This window comes from Heterodontus francisci, chromosome 35 (assembly GCF_036365525.1).
Source record: "Heterodontus francisci isolate sHetFra1 chromosome 35, sHetFra1.hap1, whole genome shotgun sequence".
Lineage (NCBI taxonomy): Eukaryota > Metazoa > Chordata > Chondrichthyes > Heterodontiformes > Heterodontidae > Heterodontus > Heterodontus francisci.
Window position 1 is genome coordinate 20,246,611 of NC_090405.1, and position 26,077 is coordinate 20,272,687.

At 42.9% G+C, this 26,077-nt stretch overlaps 5 non-coding genes across 5 annotated transcripts; 2 read left to right on the forward strand and 3 right to left on the reverse strand.

The window, feature by feature from the left end:
* Positions 1-956: 956 nt before the first annotated feature.
* trnaf-gaa (transfer RNA phenylalanine (anticodon GAA)) lies at positions 957-1,029 on the reverse strand. Its single transcript has one exon. It is a non-coding gene; the product is annotated as a tRNA-Phe (tRNA).
* A 4,552-nt stretch (positions 1,030-5,581) lies between these two features.
* Positions 5,582-5,654, reverse strand: trnaf-gaa (transfer RNA phenylalanine (anticodon GAA)). Its single transcript has one exon. It is a non-coding gene; the product is annotated as a tRNA-Phe (tRNA).
* A 4,554-nt stretch (positions 5,655-10,208) lies between these two features.
* Positions 10,209-10,281, reverse strand: trnaf-gaa (transfer RNA phenylalanine (anticodon GAA)). Its single transcript has one exon. It is a non-coding gene; the product is annotated as a tRNA-Phe (tRNA).
* Positions 10,282-16,622: 6,341 nt separating this feature from the next.
* trnar-ucu (transfer RNA arginine (anticodon UCU)) lies at positions 16,623-16,713 on the forward strand. Its single transcript is given in 2 exon segments — positions 16,623-16,659; positions 16,678-16,713. It is a non-coding gene; the product is annotated as a tRNA-Arg (tRNA).
* Positions 16,714-25,685: 8,972 nt separating this feature from the next.
* On the forward strand, positions 25,686-25,757 carry trnaw-cca (transfer RNA tryptophan (anticodon CCA)). The gene has a single exon. It is a non-coding gene; the product is annotated as a tRNA-Trp (tRNA).
* Positions 25,758-26,077: the final 320 nt, after the last annotated feature.

The window sequence follows — 26,077 nt, forward strand, 5'->3', positions numbered from 1 at the left end:
CCTTAATTAACTCAAACCTCTCCAAGTGACTGTTGATTTTTTACCCTGATTATTCTTTCTAAAACCTTACCCACCGCTGCTGTTAATCTAACTAGCCTGTAGTTACCCGGACTGTCCTTACACCCTTTCTTGAATAAGGGCGTCGCATCTGCCACTGTTTACTCCTGGCACCTCCCCCGTATCCAGGGAAGATTGGAAGATTATGGCAAACTCTTCCATTATCTGCATCCGCATTTCCTTTCGCAACCTGGGATGCCAGGCATCCAGACCAGGTGATTTATCTTCCCTAAGCACAGCCAGCCTTTTTAGTACCTCCCTCTCTCAATTTGTACTCTCTCCATTAACTCTACTCTCTTCACTTCGACTGATATTTTGTCAAATTCCACTTCCTTAGTGATCACTGATGCAAAGTACTCATTAAGTAGATTAACATTGCCCTGCACCTCTAAGCTTATATTATCCTTTTTGTTCCTAATAGGCCCGACTCAACCTCTTACTACCCACTTATCATTTACATGCTGCTCGAAGATTTTTGGGTTTCCTTTCATGTTGACTGTCAGTCTATTCTCATAGAAATAGAGAATAAGCAAATATAGAAGATATAAGTATTTCCCATCCTTGATGAGGTGGAATTTTTTATGTTGTGGTTAGTAATGTCTTGGCCCACGAGTGTGGTGGAAGCAGAGACAATCAATGATTTGAAAAGGAAATTAGATGGATACTTGAAGGAAAGAAACTTGCAGGAGGAAAGGGACCGAGCTGGTGAGTGGAACTGACTAGATTGCTCCGGGGAGAGCCAGCATGGACGTGATAGGCCAAACGACCACCTTCTGTGCTGTAAATGACTCTGTGTTGTTTCTCAAATTCAATCCACTGGTGCTTGGTAAATAATTTCAAAGTAAATTGTGCAACCGGAAAATCAGAACCAAGGCAAGAGACGCATAAGGAAGCAAAATTGCTGAAACCCGGGATTGAACCAGGGACCTTTAGATCTTCAGTCTAACGCTCTCCCAACTGAGCTATTTCAGCCCCACATTAACAGTGGTTTGGTGTCCTTGTTTTGGAAGAAAATACATACATTCAAGTTTTCCAAAAAATTAAAGAACACAACATGTGAGTAATATTCCCCATTGCTTTCTCAGTACTGATGGATTGTGAAGCGGGAGACAGCCAGAAGTGCCACTGAGCCGCACAGACCCCGAGCTGAGAATGAAATGAGATCAAATTCAATCTTCCATAGTGAGATGCTGCTGAGAGGTAAGAGTCCTGAATCAAAGCGAGACTTGCTCATTTCAAACACTCCCTGTACTCTCTGCTCATGAAGCCTTACAAAAGGGAAAAACAGAATGGCACTCAAACTCACAACCCTGCCATTAAAAGTCTCATATTCGACTGACAGAACTGTCACTTCTACTCGGTCTCTTATTGGATGGATGCAACTCCAACGCAGGGGTGGCATTCAAATCCTCCCATGGGTCCACATGTCAGACTGAGTTCCATGTTGTAGACTCAAGCAAAGGAAATCTGCTCACTTCCAAAACTATCAGCGAATTGAAGCTGATTACAATCAACATCATCAGAGGTCAGAACTACCTGGTGAAAGAAGACACCCTGAAGTAGGATCCACAATTATTCAAAGGCATCGACAAAGTGAAAAACAAGAAAATCGATGAGTCAATGCAAGCCAAACAACAGAAACACTGAAGAATTCCATTCCATTCCATTCCAGAACCCAGTCCTGTTGTTTTTGGAGTCAGGTCACAATTACAGCAACAACTTTATATTCCCACTTGGCTATCTGTACATTCAGTTAATTACAATTTTGTCGACAAGCTCTTTGAATCCAGTTGTCTGGTCCTCAAGCCAGCTCCGTATGTAAGTCAATTCCACCTTCTGCAAGGCTGAAACCAATAGATAACCTTAATCTAAAAATGCCAGTAGACCAGGGCTCGTCCGGGACTTGAACCCAGGATTTCTCGCATGTTAATTAACCATACTCCCAAAGCAAGAATCATACCCCTAGACCAACGAGCCACTGACAGGTCAGGTTTTATTAGCTGCTGTGGAATTTCACTGGAACCCCCCAGCCAATCATCAGTTTTTTTTCAGATCAAAGCAACATCCTGCAAATGCTGAAATAAAAACAGAAAGTGCTGGAAATGTTCAGCAGCTCTGGCAGCATCTGTGCTGTGAGAAACACAGTTAACGTTTCAGGGCACTCACCTTTTGTTTCAGCCATCCTTTCAGACTGCTTCTGTCCATCCAATCTCACTTTCTATTCTATCCACATTCTAACCATTCACTACGTTACTACATTTTTCATGAATTCCTCATTTCTTTTATTAATGACAATTTTGTATTTCTGGCCTTTGCTTCAGACACCACCACAAGTGGAATCATGTCTCCATCTACCCAATCAAACCACTTCGCTGTATCCTCACATTGCAATGTTTCTTTAACCCTGACAGACTATGGAGTTTCTGCTGCTTAATTGCAGTTCTTGCTTCCCGCCAGTAGATGTCACCTCACTCCAATACAGTGAAGTTTACAAATCTGAGTGAGACACAACAGGAAATAATTGTTCACATTGTAGTGAATGTGTGGGATTTAGAAATACTAGGAGTGGAGACGAGTTATTATTGCACTCTGCTATTACATCTTTTATAATGGACTCCAGCATTTTCCCCACGACTGATGTCAGGCTAACCGGTATATAATTCGCTGTTTTCTTTCTGCCTCTTTTTTTAAATAGTGGAGTTACATTAACTACCGTCCAATCCATTGGAACTGTTCCAGAGTCTATAGAATTTTGAAAAAAGACCAGAAATGCATCTGCTATTTCAAGGGCCACTTCCTTAAGTACTCTGGGATGTAGATTATCAGGCCCTGGGGATTTATCGGCCTTCAATCCCATCAATTTCCCAAACATTCCCTACTAATACTGATTTCATACAGTTCCTCCTTCTCACTAGACCCTATGTTCCCCAACATTTCTGGGAGATAATTTGTATCCTCCTTTGTGAAGACAGATCCAAAGTATGTATTTAATTGGTCTGCCATTTCTTTGTTCCCCATTATAAATTCCCCCGTTTCTGACTGTAAGGGGCCCACATTTGTCTTCACTAATCTTTTTCTCTATACATATCTATAGAAGCTTTTACAGTCAGTTTTTATGTTCTCTGCTAGCTTACTCTCATACTCTATTTCCCCCTTCTTAATCAATCCTTTAGTCCTCCTCTGCTAAATTCCAAACTGCTCACAATCTTCAGGTTTGCTGCTTGTTCTGGCCATTTTATATTTCTCCTCCTTGGATCTAATACTTTCCTTAATTTCTTTTGTAAGCCACAGTTGAGCCACCCTTCCTGTTTTACTTTTGCACAGACAGGAATGAACAATTGTTGTAATTCATCCATGCGCTCTTTAAATGCTAGCCATTGCCTATCCACTGTCAACCCTTTAAGTAACGTTCCCCAATCTATCATAGCCAACTCCCGCCTCAAACCTTCATAGTTTTCTTTGTTTAGATTCAGGACCCGAGTCTCGGAATCAACTCTCTCACTCTCCATCTTAATGAAGAATTTTATCATATTATGGGCGCACTTCCCCAAGGGACCCCACACAACAAGATTGTTAACTAATCCTTTCTCATTACACAATTCCCAGTCCAGGATGGCCTGTTCTCTAGAGGTGTTATACACCTCTATCAATTCTCCACTCAATCTCCTTTGAGAAAGGCAGAATAATCCTAGCTTTTCCAACCTAACCTTGTAACTAAAATCCCCCATCCCTGGATCCATTCTGGTAAATCGCCTCTGTGTCCTCTCAAGGACCCTCACATTCTTTCTAAAGTCTGCTGAGCAGAACTGGAAGCAACACTCCAATTGGGGCCTAACCAGAGTTTTATAATGGTTCAGCATAACTTCCCTGCTTTTGTACTCAATGCCTCTACTTATAAAGCCCAAGATCCCATATGCTTTGCGAACCACTCTCGCAATATGACTTGCCTCCTTCAAAGATTGATGCACATGAACCCCAAGTCCCTCTATTCCAGTATACCCTTTAGAACTGTGCCATTAAGTATATATTGCCTCTCCCTATTCCTTATGCCAAAATACATCACCTCACACTTGTCACTATTAAATTCCATCTGCCACCTGTCTGCCCATTCTGCTAGCCTATCACTGTCCTGTTGCAGGCAGTTCATATCATCTTCACTGTTTGCCGCTCCTCCAGGTTTGGTGTCATCGGCATATTTTGAGATTCTACTCTGTATTCCAAGATCCAAGTCACTTACCTTGAGCAAAAAAAGCAGTGGTTCTAGCACTGACCCTTGGGGAACACCACTGTCGACTATCCTCCAGTCTGACAAAGAACCATTTAATAAGACTCGCTGTTTTCTGTCCTTAAACCAATTTTCTATCCAATTGGACACTGACCCTCCTATACCACGAACCTCAATTTTGTTAACCGCCCTTTTATGTGGTACCTTGTCAAACACTTCCTTAAAATCCATATAAACAACATCCACTGCATTCCCTTCATCAACCTGCTCTGTTAGTTCATCAAAAAATGCAGTTAGATTAGTCAAGCATGAACTCCCATTTATAAATCCATGCTCACTCTCCTTAATTAACTCGAACCTCTCCAAGTGACTGTTGATTTTTTACCCTGATTATTCTTTCTAAAACCTTACCCACCGCTGCTGTTAATCTAACTAGCCTGTAGTTACCCGGACTGTCCTTACACCCTTTCTTGAATAAGGGTGTCGCATTTGCCACTGTTTAATCCTCTGGCACCTCCCCCGTATCCAGGGAAGTTTGGAAGATTATAGCAAGCCCTTCCGTTATCTGCATCCGCATTTCCTTTCGCAACCTGGGATGTGAGCCATCCGGACCAGGTGATTTATCTTCCCTAAGCACAGCCAGCTATTTTAGTACCTCCCTCTCTCAATTTGTACCCTCTCCATTGACTCTACTCTCTTCACTTCGACTGATATTTTGTCAAATTCCACTTCCTTAGTGATCACTGATACAAAGTACTCATTAAGTAGATTAACATTGCCCTGCACCTCTAAGCTTATATTATCCTTTTTGTCCCTCATAGGCCCTACTCAACCTCTTACTACCCACTTATCATTTACATGCTGCTCGAAGATTTTTGGGTTCCCTTTCATGTTGACTGTCAGTCTAGTCTCATAGAAATAGAGAATAAGCAAATATAGAAGATATAAGTATCTCCCATCCTTGATGAGGTGGAATTTTTTATGTTGTCGGTGGTAATGTCTTGGCCCACGAGTGTGGTGGAAGCAGAGACAATCAATGATTTGAAAAGGAAATTGGATGGATACTTGAAGGAAAGAAACTTGCAGGAGGAAAGGGACCGAGCTGGTGAGTGGAACTGACTAGATTGCTCCGGGGAGAGCCAGCATGGACGTGATAGGCCAAACGACCACCTTCTGTGCTGTAAATGACTCTGTGTTGTTTCTCAAATTCAATCCACTGGTGCTTGGTAAATAATTTCAAAGTAAATTGTGCAACCGGAAAATCAGAACCAAGGCAAGGGACGCATAAGGAAGCAAGATTGCTGAAACCCGGGATTGAACCAGGAATCTTTAGATCTTCAGTCTAACGCTCTCCCAACTGAGCTATTTCAGCCCCACATTAACAGTGGTTTGGTGTCCTTGTTTTGGAAGAAAATACATACATTCAAGTTTTCCAAAAATTTAAAGAACACAACATGTGAGTAATATTCCCCATTGCTTTCTCAGTACTGATGGATTGTGAAGCGGGAGACAGCCAGAAGTGCCACTGAGCCGCACAGACCCTGAGCTGAGAATGAAATGAGATCAAATTCAATCTTTCATAGTGAGATGCTGCTGAGAGGTAAGAGTCCTGAATCAAAGCGAGACTTGCTCATTTCAAACACTCCCTGTCCTCTCTGCTCATGAAGCCTTAAAAAAGGGAAAAACAGAATGGCACTCAAACTCACAACCCTGCCATTAAAAGTCTCATATTCGACTGACAGAACTGTCACTTCTACTCAGTCTCTTATTGGATGGATGCAACTCCAACGCAGGGATGGCATTCAAATCCTCCCATGGGTCCACATGTCAGACTGAGTTCCATGTTGTAGACTCAAGCAAAGGAAATCTGCTCACTTCCAAAACTATCAGCGAATTGAAGCTGATTACAATCAACATCATCAGAGGTCAGAACTACCTGGTGAAAGGAGACACCCTGAAGAAGGATCCACAATTATTCAAAGGCATCGACAAAGTGAAAAACAAGAAAATCGATGAGTCAATGCAAGCCAAACAACAGAAACACTGAAGAATTCCATTCCATTCCAGTCCAGAACCCAGTCCAGTTGTTTTTGGAGTCAGGTCACAATTACAGCAACAACTTTATATTCCCACTTGGCTATCTGTACATTTAGTTAATTAAAATTTTGTCGACAAGCTCTTTGAATCCAGTTGTCTGGTCCTCAAGCCAGCTCCGTATGGAAGTCAATTCCACCTTCTGCAAGGCTGAAACCAATAGATAACCTTAATCTAAAAATGCCAGCAGACCAGGACTCGTCCAGGATTTGAACCTGGGATCTCTCGCATATTAATTAACCATACTCCCAAAGCGAGAATCATACCCCTAGACCAACAAGCCACTGACAAGTTAGGCTTCATTAGCTGCTGTGGAATTTCACTGGAACCCCCCCAGCCAATCATCCATTTTTTTTTCTGATCAAAGCAACATCCTGCAAAGGCTGAAATAAAAACAGAAAGTGCTGGAAATGTTCAGCAGCTCAGGCAGCATCTGTGCTGAGAGAAACACAGTTAACGTTTCAAGGCACTCACCTTTTGTTTCAGCCATCCTTTCAGACTGCTTCTGTCCATCCAATCTCACTTTCTATTCTATCCACATTCTAACCATTCACTACATTACAACATTTTTCATGAATTCCTCATTTCTTTTATTAATGACAATTTTGTATTTCTGGCCTGTGCTTCAGACACCACCACAAGTGGAATCATGTCTCCATCTACCCAATCAAACCACTTCGCTGTGTCCTCACATTGCAATGTTTCTTTAACCCTGACAGACTGTGGAGTTTCTGCTGCTTGATTGCAGTTCTTGCTTCCCGCCAGTAGATGTCACCTCACTCCATTACAGTGAAGTTTACAAATCTGAGAGAGACACAACAGGAAATAATTGTTCACATTATAGTGAATGTGTGGGATTTAAAAATACTAGGAGTAGAGACGAGTTATTATTGCACTCTGCTATTACATCTTTTATAATGGACTCCAGCATTTTCCCCACGACTGATGTCAGGCTAACCGGTATATAATTCGCTGTTTTCTTTCTGCCTCTTTTTTTAGATAGTGGAGTTACATTAACTACCGTCCAATCCATTGGAACTGTTCCAGAGTCTACAGAATTTTGAAAAAAGACCAGAAATGCATCTGCTATTTCAAGGGCCACCTCCTTAAGTACTCTGGGATGTAGATTATCAAGCCCTGGGGATTTATCGGCCTTCAATCCCATCAATTTCCCAAACATTCCCTACTAATACTGATTTCATACAGTTCCTCCTTCTCACTAGACCCTATGTTCCCCAACATTTCTGGGAGGTAATTTGTATCCTCCTTTGTGAAGACAGAACCAAAGTATGTATTTAATTGGTCTGCCATTTCTTTGTTCCCCATTATAAATTCCCCCGTTTCTGACTGAAAGGGACCCACATTTGTCTTCACTAATCTTTTTCTCTACACATATCTATAGAAGCTTTTACAGTCAGTTTTTATGTTCTCTGCTAGCTTACTCTCATACTCTATTTCCCCCTTCTTAATCAATCCTTTTGTCCTCCTCTGCTAAATTCCAAACTGCTCACAATCTTCAGGTTTGCTGCTTGTTCTGGCCATTTTATATTTCTCCTCCTTGGATCTAATACTTTCCTTAATTTCTTTTGTAAGCCACAGTTGAGCCACCCTTCCTGTTTTACTTTTGCACAGACAGGAATGAACAATTGTTGTAATTCATCCATGCGCTCTTTAAATGCTAGCCATTGCCTATCCACTGTCAACCCTTTAAGTAACGTTCCCCAATCTATCATAGCCAACTCCCGCCTCAAACCTTCATAGTTTTCTTTGTTTAGATTCAGGACCCGAGTCTCGGAATCAACTCTCTCACTCTCCATCTTAATGAAGAATTTTATCATATTATGGGCGCACTTCCCCAAGGGACCCCACACAACAAGATTGTTAACTAATCCTTTCTCATTACACAATACCCAGTCCAGGATGGCCTGTTCTCTAGAGGTGTTATACACCTCTATCAATTCTCCACTCAATCTCCTTTGAGAAAGGCAGAATAATCCTAGCTTTTCCAACCTAACCTTGTAACTAAAATCCCCCATCCCTGGATCCATTCTGGTAAATCGCCTCTGTGTCCTCTCAAGGACCCTCACATTCTTTCTAAAGTCTGCTGAGCAGAACTGGAAGCAACACTCCAATTGGGGCCTAACCAGAGTTTTATAATGGTTCAGCATAACTTCCCTGCTTTTGTACTCAATGCCTCTACTTATAAAGCCCAAGATCCCATATGCTTTGCGAACCACTCTCGCAATATGACTTGCCTCCTTCAAAGATTGATGCACATGAACCCCAAGTCCCTCTATTCCAGTATACCCTTTAGAACTGTGCCATTAAGTATATATTGCCTCTCCCTATTCCTTATGCCAAAATACATCACCTCACACTTGTCACTATTAAATTCCATCTGCCACCTGTCTGCCCATTCTGCTAGCCTATCACTGTCCTGTTGCAGGCAGTTCATATCATCTTCACTGTTTGCCGCTCCTCCAGGTTTGGTGTCATCGGCATATTTTGAGATTCTACTCTGTATTCCAAGATCCAAGTCACTTACCTTGAGCAAAAAAAGCAGTGGTTCTAGCACTGACCCTTGGGGAACACCACTGTCGACTATCCTCCAGTCTGACAAAGAACCATTTAATAAGACTCGCTGTTTTCTGTCCTTAAACCAATTTTCTATCCAATTGGACACTGACCCTCCTATACCACGAACCTCAATTTTGTTAACCGCCCTTTTATGTGGTACCTTGTCAAACACTTCCTTAAAATCCATATAAACAACATCCACTGCATTCCCTTCATCAACCTGCTCTGTTAGTTCATCAAAAAATGCAGTTAGATTAGTCAAGCATGAACTCCCATTTATAAATCCATGCTCACTCTCCTTAATTAACTCGAACCTCTCCAAGTGACTGTTGATTTTTTACCCTGATTATTCTTTCTAAAACCTTACCCACCGCTGCTGTTAATCTAACTAGCCTGTAGTTACCCGGACTGTCCTTACACCCTTTCTTGAATAAGGGTGTCGCATTTGCCACTGTTTAATCCTCTGGCACCTCCCCCGTATCCAGGGAAGTTTGGAAGATTATAGCAAGCCCTTCCGTTATCTGCATCCGCATTTCCTTTCGCAACCTGGGATGTGAGCCATCCGGACCAGGTGATTTATCTTCCCTAAGCACAGCCAGCTATTTTAGTACCTCCCTCTCTCAATTTGTACCCTCTCCATTGACTCTACTCTCTTCACTTCGACTGATATTTTGTCAAATTCCACTTCCTTAGTGATCACTGATACAAAGTACTCATTAAGTAGATTAACATTGCCCTGCACCTCTAAGCTTATATTATCCTTTTTGTCCCTCATAGGCCCTACTCAACCTCTTACTACCCACTTATCATTTACATGCTGCTCGAAGATTTTTGGGTTCCCTTTCATGTTGACTGTCAGTCTATTCTCATAGAAATAGAGAATAAGCAAATATAGAAGATATAAGTATTTCCCATCCTTGATGAGGTGGAATTTTTTATGTTGTCGGTGGTAATGTCTTGGCCCACGAGTGTGGTGGAAGCAGAGACAATCAATGATTTGAAAAGGAAATTGGATGGATACTTGAAGGAAAGAAACTTGCAGGAGGAAAGGGACCGAGCTGGTGAGTGGAACTGACTAGATTGCTCCGGGGAGAGCCAGCATGGACGTGATAGGCCAAACGACCACCTTCTGTGCTGTAAATGACTCTGTGTTGTTTCTCAAATTCAATCCACTGGTGCTTGGTAAATAATTTCAAAGTAAATTGTGCAACTGGAAAATCAGAACCAAGGCAAGGGACGCATAAGGAAGCAAGATTGCTGAAACCCGGGATTGAACCAGGAACCTTTAGATCTTCAGTCTAACGCTCTCCCAACTGAGCTAATTCAGCCCCACATTAACAGTGGTTTGGTGTCCTTGTTTTGGAAGAAAATACATACATTCAAGTTTTCCAAAAAATTAAAGAACACAACATGTGAGTAATATTCCCCATTGCTTTCTCAGTACTGATGGATTGTGAAGCGGGAGACAGCCAGAAGTGCCACTGAGCCGCACAGACCCTGAGCTGAGAATGAAATGAGATCAAATTCAATCTTTCATAGTGAGATGCTGCTGAGAGGTAAGAGTCCTGAATCAAAGCGAGACTTGCTCATTTCAAACACTCCCTGTCCTCTCTGCTCATGAAGCCTTAAAAAAGGGAAAAACAGAATGGCACTCAAACTCACAACCCTGCCATTAAAAGTCTCATATTCGACTGACAGAACTGTCACTTCTACTCAGTCTCTTATTGGATGGATGCAACTCCAACGCAGGGATGGCATTCAAATCCTCCCATGGGTCCACATGTCAGACTGAGTTCCATGTTGTAGACTCAAGCAAAGGAAATCTGCTCACTTCCAAAACTATCAGCGAATTGAAGCTGATTACAATCAACATCATCAGAGGTCAGAACTACCTGGTGAAAGAAGACACCCTGAAGAAGGATCCACAATTATTCAAAGGCATCGACAAAGTGAAAAACAAGAAAATCGATGAGTCAATGCAAGCCAAACAACAGAAACACTGAAGAATTCCATTCCATTCCAGTCCAGAACCCAGTCCAGTTGTTTTTGGAGTCAGGTCACAATTACAGCAACAACTTTATATTCCCACTTGGCTATCTGTACATTTAGTTAATTACAATTTTGTCGACAAGCTCTTTGAATCCAGTTGTCTGGTCCTCAAGCCAGCTCCGTATGGAAGTCAATTCCACCTTCTGCAAGGCTGAAACCAATAGATAACCTTAATCTAAAAATGCCAGCAGACCAGGGCTCGTCCAGGATTTGAACCCAGGATCTCTCGCATATTAATTAATCATACTCCCAAAGCGAGAATCATACCCCTAGACCAACAAGCCACTGACAAGTTAGGCTTCATTAGCTGCTGTGGAATTTCACTGGAACCCCCCCAGCCAATCATCCATTTTTTTTTCTGATCAAAGCAACATCCTGCAAAGGCTGAAATAAAAACAGAAAGTGCTGGAAATGTTCAGCAGCTCAGGCAGCATCTGTGCTGAGAGAAACACAGTTAACGTTTCAAGGCACTCACCTTTTGTTTCAGCCATCCTTTCAGACTGCTTCTGTCCATCCAATCTCACTTTCTATTCTATCCACATTCTAACCATTCACTACGTTACAACATTTTTCATGAATTCCTCATTTCTTTTATTAATGACAATTTTGTATTTCTGGCCTGTGCTTCAGACACCACCACAAGTGGAATCATGTCTCCATCTACCCAATCAAACCACTTCGCTGTGTCCTCACATTGCAATGTTTCTTTAACCCTGACAGACTGTGGAGTTTCTGCTGCTTGATTGCAGTTCTTGCTTCCCGCCAGTAGATGTCACCTCACTCCATTACAGTGAAGTTTACAAATCTGAGAGAGACACAACAGGAAATAATTGTTCACATTATAGTGAATGTGTGGGATTTAAACATACTAGGAGTAGAGACGAGTTATTATTGCACTCTGCTATTACATCTTTTATAATGGACTCCAGCATTTTCCCCACGACTGATGTCAGGCTAACCGGTATATAATTCGCTGTTTTCTTTCTGCCTCTTTTTTTAGATAGTGGAGTTACATTAACTACCATCCAATCCATTGGAACTGTTCCAGAGTCTACAGAATTTTGAAAAAAGACCAGAAATGCATCTGCTATTTCAAGGGCCACCTCCTTAAGTACTCTGGGATGTAGATTATCAAGCCCTGGGGATTTATCGGCCTTCAATCCCATCAATTTCCCAAACATTCCCTACTAATACTGATTTCATACAGTTCCTCCTTCTCACTAGACCCTATGTTCCCCAACATTTCTGGGAGGTAATTTGTATCCTCCTTTGTGAAGACAGAACCAAAGTATGTATTTAATTGGTCTGCCATTTCTTTGTTCCCCATTATAAATTCCCCCGTTTCTGACTGAAAGGGACCCACATTTGTCTTCACTAATCTTTTTCTCTACACATATCTATAGAAGCTTTTACAGTCAGTTTTTATGTTCTCTGCTAGCTTACTCTCATACTCTATTTCCCCCTTCTTAATCAATCCTTTTGTCCTCCTCTGCTAAATTCCAAACTGCTCACAATCTTCAGGTTTGCTGCTTGTTCTGGCCATTTTATATTTCTCCTCCTTGGATCTAATACTTTCCTTAATTTCTTTTGTAAGCCACAGTTGAGCCACCCTTCCTGTTTTACTTTTGCACAGACAGGAATGAACAATTGTTGTAATTCATCCATGCGCTCTTTAAATGCTAGCCATTGCCTATCCACTGTCAACCCTTTAAGTAACGTTCCCCAATCTATCATCGCCAACTCCCGCCTCATACCTTCACAGTTTCCTTTGTTTAGATTCAGGACCCTAGTCTCGGAATCAACTCTCTCACTCTCCATCTTAATGAAGAATTTTATCATATTATGGGCGCACTTCCCCAAGGGACCCCACACAACAAGATTGTTAACTAATCCTTTCTCATTACACAATACCCAGTCCAGGATGGCCTGTTCTCTCGAGGTGTTATACACCTCTATCAATTCTCCACTCAATCTCCTTTGATATAGGCAGAATAATCCTAGCTTTTCCAACCTAACCTTGTAACTAAAATCTCCCATCCCTGGATCCATTCTGGTAAATCGCCTCTGCGTCCTCTCAAGGACCCTCACATTCTTTCTAAAGTCTGCTGAGCAGAACTGGAAGCAACACTCCAATTGGGGCCTAACCAGAGTTTTATAATGGTTCAGCATAACTTCCCTGCTTTTGTACTCAATGCCTCTATTTAGAAAAACCAAGATCCCATATGCTTTGCTTACCACTCTCGCGATATGTCTTGCCACCTTCAAAGATCGGTGCACATGAACCCCAAGTCCCTCTATTCCAGCACACTCTTTAGAACTGAGCCATTAAGTATATATTGCCTCTCCCTATTCCTTATGCCAAAATACATCACCTCACACTTGTCACTATTAAATTCCATCTGCCACCTGTCTGCCCATTCTGCTAGCCTATCACTGTCCTGTTGCAGGCAGTTCATATCATCCTCACTGTTTGCCACTCCTCCAAGTTTGGTGTCATCGGCATATTTTGAGATTCTACTCTGTATTCCAAGATCCAAGTCACTTACCTTTAGCAAAAAAAGCAGTGGTTCTGGCACTGACCCTTGGGGAACACCACTGTCGACTATCCTCCGGTCTGACCAAGAACCATTTAATATGACTCGCTGTTTTCAGTCTTTAAAACAATTTACTATCCAAATGGACACTGACCCTCCTAATCCATGAACCCCAATTTTGTTAACCACCCTTTTATGTGGTACTTTATAAAATGCTTTCGTAATATCCATATAAACAACATCCACTGCATTCCCTTCATCAGCATTCTCAGATAGTTTATCAACAAATGCAGTTAGATTCGTCAAGCATGAACTCCCATTTATAAATCCATGCCCACTCTCCTGAATTAACTCAAACCTCTCCAAAGGACTTGATTTTTTTCCCTGACCTGTTGATCTCGTGCTGATAGCAAGCTCACCATAGAGCATGTATTTGGCAATGTGACCGTCATCCATTTGGCCCAGTCAACAGAGTCACCGCTGACTCAAGATGGCAAACATGCTGCGGATCCCTGCACGCTGGTGTACTTCCGCATTCGGCACTCTGTCCTGCCAGGAGATGCCCAGTATCCATCTGAGGCAGTGGAGGTGGAAGCTGTTCAGCCGCTTTTTTTGGCTTGTATAATTTGTTGATGCTTCTCTACTATAAAGGAGGGTGCTGAGAACACAAGCCTGGTACACGTGGAGCTTTGTATTTTCGGTCAGTTTGCTGTCGGTTCACACTTGTCTTCTCAACTTTGACATGACAGCTGCAGCATTGGCAATCCTGGTGCTGATTTCAGCATCAAGGGCCAGACTGCTGGTGATTGTTGATTGAAGGTATGTGAAGCTGTTGACAACCTCCAAAGTGAGGTTGTCGATGTTGATGGAAAGTGGAGTCTCTACGTCCTGGCCCATACCTTTCATCTTCCTGATGCTGATTGTCAGTCCAAACACTTTGCAGGCCAGGGAGAACCGATCTACAAGCTGCTGTGACTGAACTTCATTATGGGATGTCAGCACAGCATCATCAGCAAATAGCAACTCACAGACTAGGAATTTACCCACTTTGGTCTTGGCGCACAGTCTTGCCAAGTTGAACAGCTTGTCGTCAGCTCTGATGTGCAGGTGAACACCCCCATCTGAGTCATTGAAAGTGTACAATAGCAGCATGGAGAAGAATATGCCAATTATAAAGGATGTGATAACTAGACAGTTCGAAAATGATGACATGATTGGGCAGAGTCAACATAGATTTATGAAAAGGAAAACAGGTTTGAAAAAACCCGTTGAGTTTTTTGAGGATGTTACCTGTAGAACAGATAAAGGAGAACCAGTGGATGCTTTGGTAATGTCCCACACAGGAGGTGAGTAAACAAAATTAGAGCACATAGGCTTGGGGATAATATACTGATATGGATTGAGAATTGGTTAACAGACCGAAAACAGAGAGCAGGAATAACGGGTCCTTCTCAGGATGGCAGGCTGTTACTATTGGGGTACTGCAAGAATCAGTGTTGGAGCCACAGCTGTTAACAACCGAAATAAATGATTTGGATGTAGGGATTAAATGTAATATTTCCAAGTTTGCAGATGACACAAAGCTCGGTGAAGTGTGAGTTGTGAGGAGGATGCAGAGAGGCTTCCAGGGAACCTGGAGCAGCTAAGTGAATGAGAAAGAACATGGCAGATGGAATATAATGTGAATAAGTGTGAAGTTCTCCACTTTGGTAGAATAAACAGAAAGACAGAGTATTTCTTAAATGGTGAGAGGTTGGGAAGTGTCGATGTCCAAAGGGACCTGGGTGTCCTTGTTCCTGAGACACTAAAAGCTCTTGTGCAGGTGCAGCAATCAATTAGGAAGGCAAATGGTATGTTGTACCCACACGAGGGGTCATGAGTACAGGAGTAAAGATGTCTTGCTGCAATTGTATAGAGCCTTGGTGAATCCGCACTGGAGTATTGTGTACAGTTTAGTCTCCTCATCTTATGAAGGATACACTTGCCATAGAGGGGGTGAAACAGAGGGTCAACAGACTAATATTTTGTTTGCATTTATTTCATTTCAACTCAGTTTGTTCAGTTTGCTTACCTACTGTTTTTTTCAGGTTTGTACTTCCTGCTGTTCAATATTCAGTCCATTAACACCTAATCTGCACTAATGCTTTGTCTTTCAACACACCATTAACATATTGTTTGCCTTTGCTGCATGACCTTTTGGTCAGCTATGTGGCCTTGTTCAATCTACACCTTCTCCTTTGTTATCTCTTGCCCCACCCCCACCTCACTTGCTTATAACCTGTGACTTTTCTAATATATGTCAGTTCCGAAGATGGGTCACTGACCTGAAACGTTAACTCTGCTTCTCTTTTCACAGATGCTGCCAGACCTGCTGAGTGGTTCCAGCATTTCTTGTTTTTATGTCACCAGACTAATCCCTGGGATGGTGGGATTGTCTTATGAGGAAACTGGGCCTGTATTCCTTAAAGTTTTGAAGAATGAGAGGTGATCTGATTGAAACTGACAAAATTCTTACAGGGCGTGACAGTGTGGATGTAGACAGGATGTTTGCCCTGGTTGGTGAGTCTAAAACCAAAGGACATCGTCTCAGAATAAGGAGTAGGCCATTTAAAACTGAGATGGGTGGAATTTCTTCACTCAGACGGTGGTGAATCATTGGAATACTGTGCCCCAGAGGGCTGTGGCAGCTCAATCATTGAGCATGTTCAAGACAGAAATTGATAGAAATCTTGATACTCATGACATCAAGGGATATGGGGATTGCATGGGAAAGGGGCTTTGAGGTAGGTGATCAGCCATGATCGAATTGAATGACAGAGCAGGCTCGACGGGCTGAATAGCTTACTCCTATGTTCCTCTGTTCCTAAGAGAGTTGGCGCCAGCGCGCAGCCCTGCTTTACCCCACTGCTGATCTTGAAAGCGTCTGATGTTGCTCCATTGTAACTGATGGAACTGTGCATGTTCTCGTGGAAAGAAGAGATGATGCCCAAGAGGTCAGGAGGGCAGCCTGTGTTCCATCGCAGTTTGAAGAGGCCGTCTCTGCTGACAAGATCAAAGGCCTTAGTGATGTTAATAAAAATGTGTGAGGCTCTGTGGCGCAATGGATAGCGTGTTGGACTTCTAAATAATGATTAAGAAGATATTCAAAGGTTGTGAGTTCAAGTCCCACCAGAGTCAGATTTTGGACCAGAAACAGGAGCACAACAGAACAACAAATGAAGAAATGTGCCAAACGCACAGACTCGGAGACAGAGCGAGAGAGAGAGGAGCACGGCAGGAGCAGAGCAGGGGGAAAAAATCGATGAGTGACGTCACAATGGAGAGAGAGAGCAGGGAAACAGAGAGCCGCTGGGGTGAGTCTCCAGGATTTGGTTCTTTCTTCGGTGCAGTGGAAGGAGCTGTTTGGTGAGGATCTGGTAAGCTGTGACATCACAGGCAAGCAGGTAGTTGATTGGTTTGGAAGAACCGGCCTGCTTGATGCGCATCTGGTAAGTGATTAAGATCCATTTTAGTCCTAACGTTTAAAATAGTGAACAAACTAGTGGTAAGTTTAATAAAATATGCAATAAAATGAATAATTGAATAAAATATTTAAGTAGTTAATTGAAACACGTTAAGGATGACAGGACAGGTGATGTGTCACAGCTGCAGCATGTGGGAGTTCCTGGATGCCAGTGTGATCCAGGGCAAACACGTCTGCAGTAAGCCATGTGCAAATTGGCATAGGACAAATAAGATTAGAGAAAGTAATGTGCGGCTGAAAGACTGGTGTGGTAGTAGTGGGTTCTGCTTCGTGGGGCATTGGCACCAGTACTGGGGAAAGAGGTGGCTGTACCGTTGGGACGGTCTACACCTGAACCGTGCTGGTGCCGGTGTTCCAGCGAGCCACATAACGAGGGACATAGAGATGGTTTTAAACTGAATAGTGGGGGCAAGGGATCAAATTTGGGAAGATATGGTGAATCAAGGAGGAGAGACAAGGCAAGAGAGAAAGGTATAAATATGGGAAATGATAAACAGACTGTGACAGGAAGGGACAGAATGTACAAATCTAAGAGTAAATCGACAGATAAGGCTAGAGGTGACAAAAATAATAAAAGGACAAAACTAAATGCTCTGTATCTGAATGCATGGAGCATTTGAAACAAAACAGATGAACTGGGAGCACAAATAGAATAAATAAGTACGATCTGATAGTCATTACAGAGACATGGCTGCAGGGCAACATAGATTGGGATGTGAATATTGGAGCTGACATGGCATTTTGGAAGGACAGGAAGCTAGGAAAAGGTGGCGGGGTAGCTCTGTTAACTAATGATGGTATTAGCGTAATAGAGAGGGATGACCTGAGTTCTGGAGATCAGGATGCAGAAGCAGTTTGGGTACAAATGAGAAATCATAAAGGCAAGAAGTCACTTGTGGGAGTGGTGTACAGGCCACCTAACATTAACCACACTGTCGGATGGGATATAAAGGAAGAAATAATGGCAGCTTGTCAGAAAGGTACTGTGATAATTATGGGGGATTTTAATCTGCATAAAGATTGGAAAATTCAGATGGGCAGAGGTAGCCAAGATGAGGAGTCCATAGAATGTTTTGGGGATAATTTCTTGGAACAATACATTCTGGAGCCAACCAGAGAGCAGGCTATACTAGACCTGGCATTGTGCAATGAGATAGGATTAATTAATGACCTCATAGTTAAGGTGCCCCTAGGTAGTAGCGATTATAATATGATTGAATTTTACATTCAGTTTGAGGGAGAGGAGAGTGGGTCCCAGACTAGTATTTTAAATTTAAATAAGGGCAATTATAAGGTTATGAAAGCAGAGCTAGCTAAAGTGAACTGGCAAATTAGGTTAAGGGATAAGTCAATAGAGATGCAGTGGCAGACATTTCAGAATACACAGAATAGATACATTTCAACGAGAAAGAAAAGCTCCAAAGGTGGGACTCACCATCCATGGTTCACGAAAACAGTTAAAGATACTATCAAACTTAAAGAAAAAGCCTATAATTGTGCAAAGGTGGGAGGCAGGTCAGAAGATTGGACAGAATATAAAAAAACAGCAAAGAATTACTAAAAGTTTGATAAGGAAGGTAAAATTAGAGTATGAGAGAAAGCTCGCAAGAAATTTCAAGACAACTAGTAAGAGTTTCGATAGATATTTTAAAAAGAAAAGAGTTAACAAAGCGACTGTTGGTCCTATAGAAAGTGTGTCTGGGGAATTAATAATGGATAATTAAGAGATGGCAGATGAATTGAACAGATACTTTGCATCGGTCTTCACTATTGAGTATACAAATAACATCCCAGTATTAGCCGTATATCAGGAAATTGAAGGGATGGAGGAACTCAAGAAAATTACAATCACCGGGGAAGTGGTACTAAACAAATTGTTGGAGCTGCGGGTTGACAAGTCGCCAGGTCCTGAATTGGCTAGTGAGATAGTTGATGCGCTGGTTTTAATATTCCAAAATTCCCTAGATTCGAGAAGGTTCCGTTAGATTGGAAAAGAGTGAATGTAACTCATTTATTCAAAAAGGGAGGGAGACAGAAAGCAGGAAACAACAGGCCAGTTAGCTTAACATTTGTCTTAGGGAAAATGTTTGGAGCTATTACAGAGGATGTTTTTGCAGGGCATTTAGAAAAAATTAAGGTAATCAGGCAGAGTCAACATGGTTTTTTGAAAGGGAAATCATGTTTAACCAATTTATTGGAGTTCTTTGAGGGAGTTACATGTGCTGTGGATAAAGGGGAACCAGTGGATGTTCCGAAGAAGTTCCGAAGAAGGGTCACTGACCCGAAACGTTAACTCTGCTTCTCTTTCCACAGATGCTGCCAGACCTGCTGAGTGAATCCAGCATTTCTTGTTTTTGTTTCAGATTTCCAGCATCCGCAGTATTTTGCTTTTAATTTAACCAGTGGATGTATTGTATTTCGATTTCCAGAAGGATAAGGTGCCATATCAAAGGTTATTGCAGAAAATAAAAGCTCATGGTGTCGGGGGTAACATATTGGCATGGATAGAAGATTGGCTAGCTGACAGGAAACAGAGAGTCAGCATAAATGGGTCATTTTCTGGTTGGCAAGAAGTAACGAGTGGTGTGCCACAGGGATCTGTGCTGGGGCCTCAACTTTTTACAATTTATATAAATGACTTAGATGAAGGGACCGAAGGTATTGTTGCTAAATTTGCTGATCACAAAGATAGGTAGGAAAGTAGGTTGTGAAGAGGACATAAGGGGGCTACAAAGGGATATAGATAGGTTAAGTGATTGGGCAAAGACCTGGCAAATGGAGTATAATGTGGGAAAGTCGGAAATTGTCCACTATGGCAGGAAGAATAAAAAAGCATATTATCTAAATGGTGAGAGATTGCAGAGCTCTGAGATGCAGAGGGATCTGGGTGTCCGAGGGCATGAATTGCAAAAGGTTAGTATGCAGGTCCAGCACGTAATTAGGAAAGCTCATCGAATGTTATCATTTATCACCATGGGAATTGAATACAATAGTAGGGAGGTTATGCTTCAGCTATACAGGACATTGGTGAGACCTCTTCTGCAGTACTGAGTACAGTACTGGTCTCCTTATTTGCGGAAGGATGTAAATGCATTGGAGGTAGTACAGAGAAAGTTTACGAGACTAATACATGGAATGGGTGGGCTGTCTTACGAGGAAATATTGGACAAGCTAGGCTTGTCTCCGCCAGAGTTTAGAAGAGAAAGAGGCGACATGATTTGTTATTTAATTTATTAATTAACAAATTAGCTATCCTCCAGTCTTCCGGTACCTCACCCGTGGCTAACGATGATACAAAAATCTCTGCCAGCGCCCCAGCAATCTCCTCCCTTGCTTCCCATAGCATCCTAGGATACATCTGATCAGGCCCTGGGGATTTATCCACCTTAATGCGCTTCAAAACCTCCAACACCTCCTCCTTTGTAATGTTGATATGCTGCAGGATATCGCTGTTCCCTCCCTTGAACTCACTAGCTTCCATGACCTTCTCCACGGTAAATACAGACGAGAAATATTCATATAAGACCTCGCCCATTTCGCGTGGCTTCACACATAGATTGCCACACTGATCCTTAAGGGGACCTACTCTCTCCCTAGCTACCCTTTTACTCTTAATACACTTATAGAATCTTTTAGGATTCTCCTTTATCTTTTCTGCCAGGGAAATCTCATGGCCCCTTTTCGCCCTCCTAATTTCCTTCTTAAGTATACTCCTATATCCCCTATACTTCTCGAGGGACTCGCTCGATCCCAGCTGCCTATACCTGACGTATGCCTCCTTCTTTGTCCTGACCAGACCCTCAATATCCCTCGTCAACCAAGGTTCCCTAAACTTGCCAGCCTTGCCCTTCCATCTAACAGGAACATGCTGGCCCTGAACTCTTCCTATCTCACTTTTAAAAGCCTCCCACTTGCCAGACGTCCCTTTACCTGTAAACAGCCTCTCCCATTCAACTTTTGAGAGTTCCTGTCTGATGCCATGGAAATTAGCCTTCCCCCAATTTAGGACTTCAACCTGAGGACCAGTCCTATTCTTTTTCATAACTATCTTGAAGCTAATAGAGTTATGGTCACTGGTCCCAAAGTGCTTCCCCACTGCCATATCAACCACCTGCCCATCCTCATTTCCTAAGAGGAGATAGAGTGTAGCCCCTTCTCTAGTCGGGCCATCCACGTACTGCTTCAGAAAACTATCCTGGATTCACTTAACAAATTCTTCCCCATCTGATCCCTTAGCACTAAGGCAGTCCCAGTCAATATTAGGGAAGTTAAAATCACCTACTATTACAACCCTATAATTCCTATACCTATCTGTGATTTCCCTACATATATGCTCCTCCACTTCCCTCTGACTATTGGGGGGCCTATAGTATAATCCCATCAAAGGGATCACCCTTTTATTATTTCTAAGTTCTACCAGTATGGCCTCACTGGACATTCACCCCGGGATATCCTCTCTAAGTACTGCCGTGATGTCCTCCCTAATCAATAGTGCAACTCCCCCTCCTCTCTTACCTCCACCTCTGTCACGCCGGAAGGATCGGTACCGCGGAACATTGAGCTGCCAGTCCTGCCCATCCCTCAACCACGTTTCCGTAATAGCTACAATACCACAATCCCATGTACCGATCCATGCTCTGAGTTCATCTGCCTTACCTGTAAGGATACTTGCATTAAAGTAAATGCAGTTTAGCCCACCAGACCTTCCACGCTCCCTGTCCTGCCCCTGCCTGGCCTGCCTACTGGACTTGCTTGCTTTAACCTCTCCATTTGCCTCAACTATCTCATCGGAGAGACTACTACTTTGGGTCCCACCCCCGCTGCAAGACTAGTTTAAACCCTCCAGTGTATTACTATAAAATCTCCCTACAAGGATATTGGTCCCCTTCCAGTTCAGATGCAACCCGTCCCTCTTGTACAGGTCACCTCTGCACCAGAAGAGATCCCAATGATCCAAGTACCTGAAGCCCTCCCGCCTTCGCCAGTCTTCAGCAATGCATTCATTTGCCTAATCCTCCTATTCCTACCCGCACTAGCACGTGTCACAGGGAGTAATCCTGAGATTACAACCCTAGAGGTCCTGCTCTTTAACCTTCTGCCTAACTCCCTATATTCACTTTGCAGAACCTCATCTCTCTTCCTGCCTATGTCGTTCGTACCAATATGGACCACGATCTCTGGCTGCACACCCTCCCCTTTCAGAATTTCCGGCAGCTGCTCCGAAACATCCTTGACCCTAGTATTAGGGAGGCAACATACCATCCTGGAGTCTCGTTTGCGGCCACAGAAACGCCTATCTGCACCCCTTATGATAGAATCCCCTATCACAATAGCTCTTCCACCCCTTTTCCTCCCCTGCTGTGCAGCAGAGCCCTCCGTGGTGCCACGGACCGCGCTGTTGCTCTTTTCCCCTGGGAGGTCTTCCCCCCAACAGTAACCAAAGCGGTGTATCTGTTTGAGAGGGGGATGGCCACAGGGGACTCCTGCACTACCTGCCTGCTCCTACTATTCCATCTGGTGGTCACCCATCCCTTTTCTGCCTGTGCATCCATTACCTGCGGTGCGACCACCTCACTAAACATGCTATCCATGATGCCCTCAGCTTCGTGGACGCTCCACAGTGAAACCACCCGCAGGTCCAGCTCCATAATGCGAGTAGCCAGTAGCTGCAGCTGGATACACTTCCTGCACACATGGTCGTCATGGAGACTGGGAGGGTTCCTGAATCCCCACATAGCGCAGGAGGAGCATATCACGGGGCTGAGCTCTCCTGCCATGACTTACCCTTAGATTAATTAGTTACTCCCTTAATTAAAAAATACTAATGACACTAGGGGCCTTGTTCTACCCACTACAATCTAAAGTCCTTCATAAGCTGCACTGAATAAAAAAAACACTTTAGTAGTACTCATCTTATCAGCAGAGGTTTTTTTTTCAAGTAAAAAACTTTGCCCTTTTCTTTAAGATATTTAAATACACTAACAGCAGTGACTCACCAACCAATCACCTTGCAGCTCTCCTCTGACATCACAGTTGGCTTCTTTTTTTTCAAAACTCCAGCACACTGAAAGATCTCCACTCCACTCCTGGAAGGTAAGAGACTGGGCCTCGATCCTCGGATTGGATTTATAGGCTCCGCTCTCAACGTTCTCCTCATATCGGTCCATATAGGTCTGCTCCGCTCCTCTCCGCTCCCGGAAGGTAATTCACCAGCTTTTGCAGAAAAGTAGGACTTCAGCTGTTGCAGTACCTGTTAGAAAGATAGTCTAAGTTATTCTGAAGTCATCTTCCAATGTCATCCACATGAAAGCAGGATTTTAAAGGATAAGATGTAGTTTTTAAAAGTCACTTCAATCTTGCTCAAGAGTCTTTACAAAGAAGCCAAGTAAATCTTGATAAAAAGTCATATACATTTAGAGATCTTTTAAAAACACTTCAATCTTGTTAATAAAAAGTCAGATATAAATTTAAGAACTCTGATCAGGCTATGCTAAAAAGTTACATTCAATTAAGAAATAAAATACAACATTTAAAATGTCTGAACTCCCTCTGAAAGTTGACCACTGCTGCTGCCGGTGTCTTCCTGGAATAGTGGAGCTGTTGTGTCAACAGAAAAGTCCTTCCCGAGCAGCCCTGAGCCTGTTGGTACCGGCTTCAATCCAACCCAGGTAAAAATCAGGGTACATTGTGGGCAATGAGCCCAAATTGCTGAACTACAGGTCCCTGTCACTTTAAAGAGTGGGCTGGTGCGATTATGATCAGAGGCTCCTTCTAAGCACATTTCTCACCACCACAACTTCCAGATGCTGGTGTTAGTGTGTGCATGTACCAGCAGTTGCAGTGCTGTTCAGACCCTCAATAGCAGTGAAAGTCTCAGAATTCACCGCTATTGGGGCTGTAAAATCCAGGCCGATATCTCACAGTCCTGTTAGATTTGCTCTCCCTCTGTACAAAATCAAACTCCACACATTGTCTTTCACTCACTCCTGTTTCCAGCCCTGATGGTGCAGAAATCCCCTCTCAAAGGTACACAATCCAGTTGATTTCTGATCAAATACCTCCTTCCTCATTCAATAGAGGAAACAGAGACATGAACAGGAGTCAGGTGCAAGAAAGTTTCACCAACAGAGCAAAGAAAGGCACCAACAAAAGTCACCCCTACTTTCCAAATCATTTCACTGGAATATTCTTTCACTTGTTTTGTCGGATGACTGCAATAAATCTGAAAATGAGCACCATGAGGTTTGTGTTCATTAGTCACTTGTTCTCCTGTGTTTGTCTGTCAGGTTTGTAATTCAGTTTGTATTGGATATTGAAGAGAATCTCTTTTCAAGATGATTGCACATCGTACTGTGTTTAAAGCAACCAACTTGGAAAATGGCAGAAAATGAATGTTTCAATACCTGTGTGACCAGATTCTTCCAATGCTTTTCAACAGCTAGATTGATGATGCTTGCAATCTGTATCCTGTGGAGAATGGGAGAGGAGAATAAAAACATGGTGCATGAACAGGACAGACTGTGTAAAATGGGAGCACAGAAATACTGCCACCTCATTGAAAGTTAATGAGAATTATTCCAAGTCAGACACCTGTCCACAATGAACAAGTGAATACATTAATTGTCCACTTTCAATCTAAATGGGACTGAGGTTCCAACAGAGAAGTTTTCTGGAAAATACCTGCTGCAGTTTTAAAATTGATGAACTGGAACATCTTATACTAACTTTCAAATAACTGTAGTGATTGTATAGTTCCCATAGTGGAGAGAAGGAGTTGTTTATAAATATCAGCAGAAAAACACATTTGTGGATTGGTGAATGAGCTTTATCTTTCTGAAATGTATTTGTCCATTGGTTGCAGGTCACTGGAAATTCTTTTTTACATTTCAATTGTAGCAGCAGCAGTTAGCAGCAAAATGTCTGATTAATCAGAGTAGTGGGTCTGGGAAACACTTAAACAGCCGAGACCCTGTAAAACAGAACTCCAAGTAATAGTTTAAATAAGGCACTGAACTGACAGAGCGGTAAAGGCCTGCTCAGATCAGGAAAAAAAACCCGACACGAACCTGACAGAACCACATTGGACCCGAGCCCGACCCGGCCCGAGTATCTCCATTTATTCCCACGCCCAAACTAACCCGAGCCTTACCCGACCACTGGAATGTTCACTTTATCTACCTCCCGATTCCGAATCTACAGGAAGCTGCAGCATGAGCGCAATGATGTCATAGAGATGCTCACTTGCTCACTGAGCAGACTCAGAGTTTCCCTCCTTGATGACCCGGACTCCCAGCTTAGGTTGGCTTTTCAACTTTTGACACTTATTAAACTCAACTTCCCAGCAGAGTTAAATGTAATACTTACTGTGTGTGTCCGACACGGACTCAGCCCGACCTGGACCCAGCCCGACCCGAACCTGGCCCGACCTGACCCGAGCCCGAAAGCCAGACCCGGAAGAGCGACCCAACACGACCCGGACCCGACACAGGTCGTTGGGTCCCGTTGGGTTCAGGTCGGGTAGCAGGCCTTTACAGAGCGGAGGTCAGATGAGGATTGTATTAATTTCAATCAATGAATCTAAACAAGAAGTAAATCTGCCAGGAATGGAAGACTTTGCTTTATCTGTGAGCTTGTGGCACAACGGTAGCGCGTCTGACTCCAGATCAGAAGGTTACGTGTTCAAATCACGTCAGGCTCAGTTATGTTTTACAGCAGCTCAAGTTCCTGGATTTTATATCAGAAGAGAGTTCGATCTATTGGAATGTTCAGTGAATGGTTAAATTTCAAGATCAACTTTAATAGATTAAAGTCCTGATTTCTGGTTCCGTTCCATTTCCATGCTCAGTTCTTATTTCACACTGTTTTATATCAGAACAATGTTTCAGGGATGTGATGTGTCCATTGTTTGTACAATCGCTCTGTCACCCAGTGTGAGAAATAAAACACAAACCGCACAGCGTGCGGCTCAAACCCATACCTGGCTCTGTCTATCGGCCGCTTAGTTCAGTTGGTTAGGAC